The sequence below is a fragment of the Pteropus alecto genome, unplaced genomic scaffold (genome assembly GCF_000325575.1).
Source record: "Pteropus alecto unplaced genomic scaffold, ASM32557v1 scaffold39, whole genome shotgun sequence".
In the NCBI taxonomy this organism is placed as follows: domain Eukaryota; kingdom Metazoa; phylum Chordata; class Mammalia; order Chiroptera; family Pteropodidae; genus Pteropus; species Pteropus alecto.
This window is the reverse complement of record NW_006443568.1, coordinates 3,450,803-3,457,530: the sequence shown is the minus strand read 5'-3', so window position 1 is coordinate 3,457,530 and position 6,728 is coordinate 3,450,803. Positions and strand designations below refer to the sequence as shown.

General features: G+C 49.1%; 2 long non-coding RNA genes across 2 annotated transcripts in view; both read right to left on the bottom strand.

The window, feature by feature from the left end:
- Positions 1–6,728, bottom strand: part of LOC107196574 — a 57,748-nt gene that overhangs the window by 23,376 nt on the left and 27,644 nt on the right. The gene's annotated exons all lie outside the window — the stretch shown is intronic.
- Positions 1,954–5,052, bottom strand: LOC112472924. The gene is made up of 3 exons (XR_003043814.1): positions 4,724–5,052; positions 2,946–4,570; positions 1,954–2,302 (listed from the first exon to the last, which is right to left on the bottom strand). It is a non-coding gene; the product is annotated as an uncharacterized LOC112472924 (long non-coding RNA).

Below are 6,728 nucleotides of genomic sequence, written 5' to 3'. Positions count from 1 at the left end.
CTGGGTGAGAACAATTTAGACTCAGGCTAGGCCCTGGCAGCAGGTGGCCAGCAGGGCCCGAAGTGAGTGGTACCACCCTAACTGGACTGCCCTGGATGCCACGAGCCCTGTGTGCCCCATCTGGGAAGAATACTGCTGTGGAGCCCCTGCATCAGCCTTCTGCACCCCAGCTCCCCTCTGCAGCCCTGACTGCCCGGCCCTCATCAACCCCCTACCCTGCCCCCAAACAACAGCTAGAGTCCGCTCTGTTGTTTTTCTTTAATAAACTTATTTAGGCATAATGTAAAAATTACAAAGACCGTTCAGAGAGCTCCCTTGTGCCCTTCACCCAGCTTCCCCTAAGGTTAACATCTTGCATAACCATGACATGTGTCCCAAAACCAAGGGATCAAAATTGGCACAATACTGTAAACCAAACTCCAGATGTGCTCAGACTCCAATTCCACTAATGTCCCTTTTCTGCTTGATTGTTAAATTTACTGAGCATTCTGTGCCAGCATAGAGGCATTGCAGGCCCAGCCCTGCCCTCAAGGACTCATGGCCTGGGGTAAAGGTGGGCGGGGAGCAGAGAACAGATATGAGAATGAGACAATTGCCCTTCCACAAGATCTAGATAGAGTAAGGAAGGCTTGCAGGTGGGACAGAGGGGAAGCCCTTGGTTCCAGTGGGGGAAGGGTCCCAGTCTGAGCTGAGACTTGAAGGGCAAGTAGTGTTTGCTCCTTCTTCCTCCTTCACTACCTCCAGTAGTCAATGCTCTTACCTTGCTACTGGCCCAGAGTTTACTGCAGGCCCATCTCCCACTGACTTCTCAGTGAAGACAAAGGCCAAATCACAGAGTGAGTTAAGGCCAGGTACTCTGGAGGCAGACAGGGGCCGAATACCAGCCTTATTGCTGTGTGACTCTGAGCAGGTGACTGACCCTCTCTGGGCTTCAGTCAGTCTCCTTACTCTTTCGCTCCATCTCTCTCCATCTCTGTTTCAGACCCTGCATTTCAGGCTTTCTGTCAGAAACAGTGTCTTCCTATCTCCAGTTGATCTCACCTCGGCCTCTCTTCGCCATGGCCCTCCCCCCCATCCCAACCCCTTGAAGTCTCATTAATTTTGAGAGCTTGTCTTTATGGATTTTCCCGCCCGGCCCTGTCCTGGGGCTCAGAGAGCTGTGTAATTATCCACTTGGAGCCAAAGGGAAGCTATAACCAGTTCTCCCTCCCTCCTTTCCTGCCTGCTTCACTCTCATCCATTTCTCTCAAACATCCCCAGGGAAGGCGATTACGGAGGGGCCTGCTGGGTGAGGAAGGCTGGGCATCCTCATTAGCTTGTAAAAGTTCAGAAAGAGTGAGTGAGAGGCATCTCTCCAGCCTCCCCCCAGTCTAAGGTCCTGAACCCCCAGGCCTAGGTCCTTTTGTCTGTCTTGAACATCACGCTTTGTCTCCACCCAGGAGGTCTCTTCTGTTCAGCCAGTTCTCTCTAGGACATCTACCTGGATACATCTCACAGGCCCTCAAACCCAACAACCCAAACCTGGACACATCATTCCTTCTACCAGATCTGCTCCCCTACCCCCTCCTTCCTCCTGCTCCCCTTCTCCACTCCTAATCTTCTGAAGCACCAGCCACCCAGGATCTCAGTAAGACACCGACATCATTCTTGCCTCACACCCTTGGCTAATCAGCTGCAACCATCCATTTCTCTGTTTACTTCAGCCCAGTTTCCATGTCCTAAAAGTCACCCGGGAGCTGGCCCCTTCACCTGGATAGCCTGTGGTCCCTCAAAGTGGCAATGTCCCAATCTGACTATATCATCTTGCCCCAAAATTTCCCCGCCTCTATCCATGGCACCCCCACTTCCCATCACTGATACAAGCTCTTCACCTCCTCCTACTCCCCCCACATGCAGCCAAACAGTCCCCATGCTATGACAAGAGAATGGGCTTTGGAGTCAGTAAGAACTGAGTTACAACCCAGCTCCATTATTCCCTAACTGTGTGACCTGGGACAGATCACTTCACCTTTGACTCTGTTTCATCATCTGTAAAATGGGGCTAAGGGCACTCACCTTGCAGGGCTGTTGGGAAGGTTGGTTGAAAATGTCCAGGATTACAATCTCAAATGACTAAGGGCCAGGCAAGTAACATATATGAGTGAAGGGGCCCGGTGGGATCTGCGGCAAACTGGAGAGTGGATGCCCCATCGAAAGGGGCAGCTATTCGTCACTCCAGCTATTGATATGGGCTCCATTTTGCCAGAACTTCCAGTTTTTCAAGTGCAGCTCTCAATCATGTCTTCACAGGAAATTTCCAGATCTGTATATGTTGGCAATTAATTGAAGTGTTTCTTTAGCATCATGAAGGCCAAACAAAACATTTGCCTCCAGGTCACTAGTTTGTACTCTGATGTATACAAGGACTTGGGCCCAGTGCATGTTCATAGCAAAGTCAATAAACATTCATTCCCTGCTCTGCCCTTTTTATTGATTCTCCCAAAATAAAAGAAAAAAAAAAATGTCTCTCTAAGCCATTCCTCCCATTCCACTCCCATCATCATCATCCTCATGCAGCCCTCCTTGGCCATCAGCCACAAGCCCTGTCCACCCACAGACCCAGGCAGGGTGCTGAGCACCTCACCCAAGATGCCTCCCTCTCCTCCCCAGTTAACTGGGCTCTTTGCTTGGGTCTGATGCTTCAGAGTTGACAAACCCTCTCGCTTTCATTTTCTCATTTATCTTTTTAACAACCTATAAGGTAGTTATCATTGACCCCAACACCCAAGGGAGGGAAGAGGGGTCCAGAGGGCATAAGCCGATCAGCAAATACTTATTAAACACCTAAAACTGTGTACCAGGCTCTGTTAAATGGCAAATCCAAGGTTACACAGAGTATCCTTGGTTGCAAGTGACAGAAACCTAAATTAAACAGGCTCAAGCAAAGGAACAATATAGTGGCTTACCTGCATGCAGGAAGGAAAACAAGTCAGTGGGCTTCGAAGATAAATGGAGCCCAAGACACAAATGCTTTCCGAGCACTCACTGGCTCCCGTCTCGTTTCTGCTTCCTTTTCTGAATGTCCTAGAATCATTTTTCTCATCCAGCAGAGCAGTATTTCCAAACAGCAGGCCATCAGCCAGCCGGTCTAGAGCCTCATTACTCACTGTATTTATCATCTAATGGATAGTCTCCTTGTCCTATGTTCAAAAGTCTCGGGGAAGGACACTTAGGAGATCAGCATGGATTACATTGTCACATTGGGCCAATCAATTGAGCAAGGCAAGTATAACCGATGAGCTCAATTTGGGGCCAATCCCATCCCTGGGCCAATCAACAGTCAATGAGAGAACAAGCTCTGTGAGGAGGTGTGAGTGGTTAGAGTAAGGATGGGAGAATTCTGCAGGAAATTAGACTGCTGTCTGTTCAAACAGGAGATATCTTAGTTTGGGCTCTTCTAAAAGGCAAGTCTGAGACGTGGATTTGCATGCAAGTTGTTTATTTGGGAGGCGATCCCAAGAAACAGCAGCATGGAGATGGGAAATGAGACAGAGAAGGGAAAGAAGTTGATAAAGAATATGTAATGGAGCAAGTTACCTCCATGGGCAACTGAGTTTAATCCTGCTGGGGACCTCTGGGAAAGAGGAGGACATAGGCCTCACGGTTATCTCATCCGAAGGGTGAGGAGGCTGGAAGATTCATCCCCTAACTTCCATCAGTTATTGGTTGAGGGCTAATCCCAGGGGGGCATCAATTCACTTTTCTACCCCTCCTGAGTAAAGTAAATGGGAAACACTTTGGCTCCACAGGCCAACTTATCTTGTTCCCAAGAACCAAAAGTTTACTCGCTTTTGGGAACAGTAGTTTTGATGGTTAACTGGGGGGAAAGGGGTACCAGTGCCTGTACTGCCTTTGGTCTGCTGCATTCGGAAGGGAGCCTGGCAGTGAGGGCTGGTCTCCAGAGAGAATCCAACCCCCATTAACTCCACACCCATTAATAGGGAAAACAGGCAGGAAGCAGAAAGACCAGGATCTTCTCTTCAAGTTGAGGTTGAGGGAAGAGTCAGTCTGAGCCAGAAGAACATGTTGAAGACGATGACAAGAGTCAGAAATACCTGGGCTGAGGACTGGGGGGACATAGAGAGCACAAATGGCAGTCTACTGGTTCCTTCCCTTTTGTCTAAGCATCTCTTTCTGACTCCTGGAAAAAGTAAACTCTTCTTTAGCTCTGATCCCTCTGCCCTCTGCTCTGCCTTTCTCCCTCCCTTGCAAGCTTTCTGAAAAGGTGCAGTCTGCTTCTGTCCCCACCCCTCTGCTGAATTACTGTGGCAAAAGTCACCAGGGACCTCAACTGGCCTCTCTGTAGGTGGGTCTCCTGGATGGCTTTTTCATGACATCCTCCAACACCACCACCCCTCGCCCCCTGACCTGGTTTCTCTGTCCCTGGCTGTTCTTTCTCCTCCACAGGCAACTCTTTATTGGCTGCTTCCTAAAATGCCAGTGCTCCCCAGACTTCTGCTTATACCCTCTTCTCTTCTCACTCAGTACACTCTCCCAAAGCTGCCTCATCCACTCCAGTGGCTCCCACCACCTTCTTGGGGCTGAGGACTCCAGCCATTGCTGCCACCTGCTGACTGTGGACAGCCCACATGGCCGTCCTCCACACACTCCTTCCTACTCAGCACATGCTGCTCTGAACTCACTAATTCCCAAACATCTGGGAGGACCCAGTGGCTCCCACCACCTTCTTGGGGCTGAGGACTCCAGCCATTGCTGCCACCTGCTGACTGTGGACAGCCCACATGGCCGTCCTCCACACACTCCTACTCAGCACATGCTGCTCTGAACTCACTAATTCTCAAACATCTGGGAGGACCCTATATGTCACCTTCCCTCTTCCCTTGGACAACCTGCTTTTCCTCCTGTATGACTCATTGTCATCAGTAGACCCATCACCTGCCAACTCACCAAAATTAGCCGCCTGGGAATCATCGTGGGTCCTCCTCCCATCTCCCCCTGCATATGCCTTCAGACCCCAAACACCGCCAATTGCAGTTATCTACTTTCCCAGGTCCATCCCTCAGGCTCGTCTCCTGCCTAAATCATTGCAATCCCTTTCTCACTGGACTCACACGCCTCCTCTCTCTCGAACAGAGGGAGCTTTCTAAACATACAGTCGATACTCATTTTTCATGGATTCCATGTTTGAGAGTTTGTATACTCACTAAAATTTATTTATATTAACTCTTAAATAAATACTTGCGGTGCTTTTGCAGTCATTCATGGACATGCACAGAGCAGTGAAAATTCTGAGTCACCTAATGAGCATGTTCCCGGCTGAGGTTGAACAAGGCAAATGCTCTGCCTTCTTGTTTCGGCTCTCATACTATGAACAAGTGTTCCATTTCGGGTGGATTTATTGCCACTTTGTCACATTTTTATGCTCTTAGAAAGTGGTTTTGCTATATAAACTGGCCCCCAAGCATAGTGCTGCAGTGCTGTCTGGTGTTCCTAAGTATAGGAAGGCGGTGGTGTGCCTTAGGGAGAAAGTATGTGTGTTAGATGAGCTTCGTTTAGGCACAAGTTATAGGGCTGTTGGCCATGAGTTCAATGTTAATGATTCAACAATGTATATTAAATAAGGTGTCTTTGGACAGAAACACACATAAAACAAGGTCGTGTTTGCTCAGTTGACAATAATGTTGCAACCAGAGGCTCGCAAGAACCCAACCCTTGTTTTTTTCCCACTCTGGCAAAGTTTCAGTACTTGCTAATTCAGTGTTTGTGGTGACTTGACACAACATAACTACAATGAATAATGATAATTGACTGTACCAATCTGACCAGGTAGTAGCTTCCTTCCTGCCCCCAAGCTTCCTTCTGCACACGGATAAATCCAAACTCCTGAATATAGTGTTCCAGGTCTTTCATGGTCCAAAAGGTCCTTGCTGGCCTTCCAGGCACCTTATCTTTTGGTGCCCCTCCCCCACCACTCACCACCCCAGTCCTCTCTCCAAAGCTCTTTGATGGCCCTTCTCTGGGGTCCTCTGCACACTCTGTGCCCTCTGCCTCAAAGGCCTCTCCTCCTCATCTCCTCTTGGTGAACTCCTACACATCCTCCAAGACCCAGCTTCCACGTCGCCTTGTCTGGGTCTGGGTCTCCCTCTGGCAGAACCTGACACTCCCTTCTCTGTTATATGTCTCATAGGGCTTCTCATAATCTTGCACCTGATCCATTTGTGTGTCTCCTCTCTCCTGTACTTGGCAATAGTTTTTCGGGGAAAACGTGGAGGAGGGATAGATGTGCATGACTCTCTTTGCAGGGCGTGTGCGTTTTATATGTCATTCACTCAATAAAGATAAATGGAGGCCTAACGTGGTACCGGGCACCAGTCTAGGTACCAGGGGTACAGCAGTGACAAAACAAAGAACTGGCCCATGTGTATGCAACACCCTGCCCATAGTGTGGCCTGTGTGTAAGAGTGTATACATGTGGAACTATGTCGAGCTTGCTGTGGACCTGTGGTGTTTGTGGCTCTTGGACACACCGTCCATTGAATTCCAGCCTCATGTGACTACTGATAAAGGGCATCTTAGAGTTGATTAGGCCAACAGGCTGTGTCTATGCACTAACGAGAAACCCTCCTGGGGTGCTCCCCACCTCTCCAACAGTCACCGCCTGGTCTGGGTTTTGCCTTTTTAACCCAAAGACAACATCTATCCACATGGGATTTTTCTCTGGTGAGTGT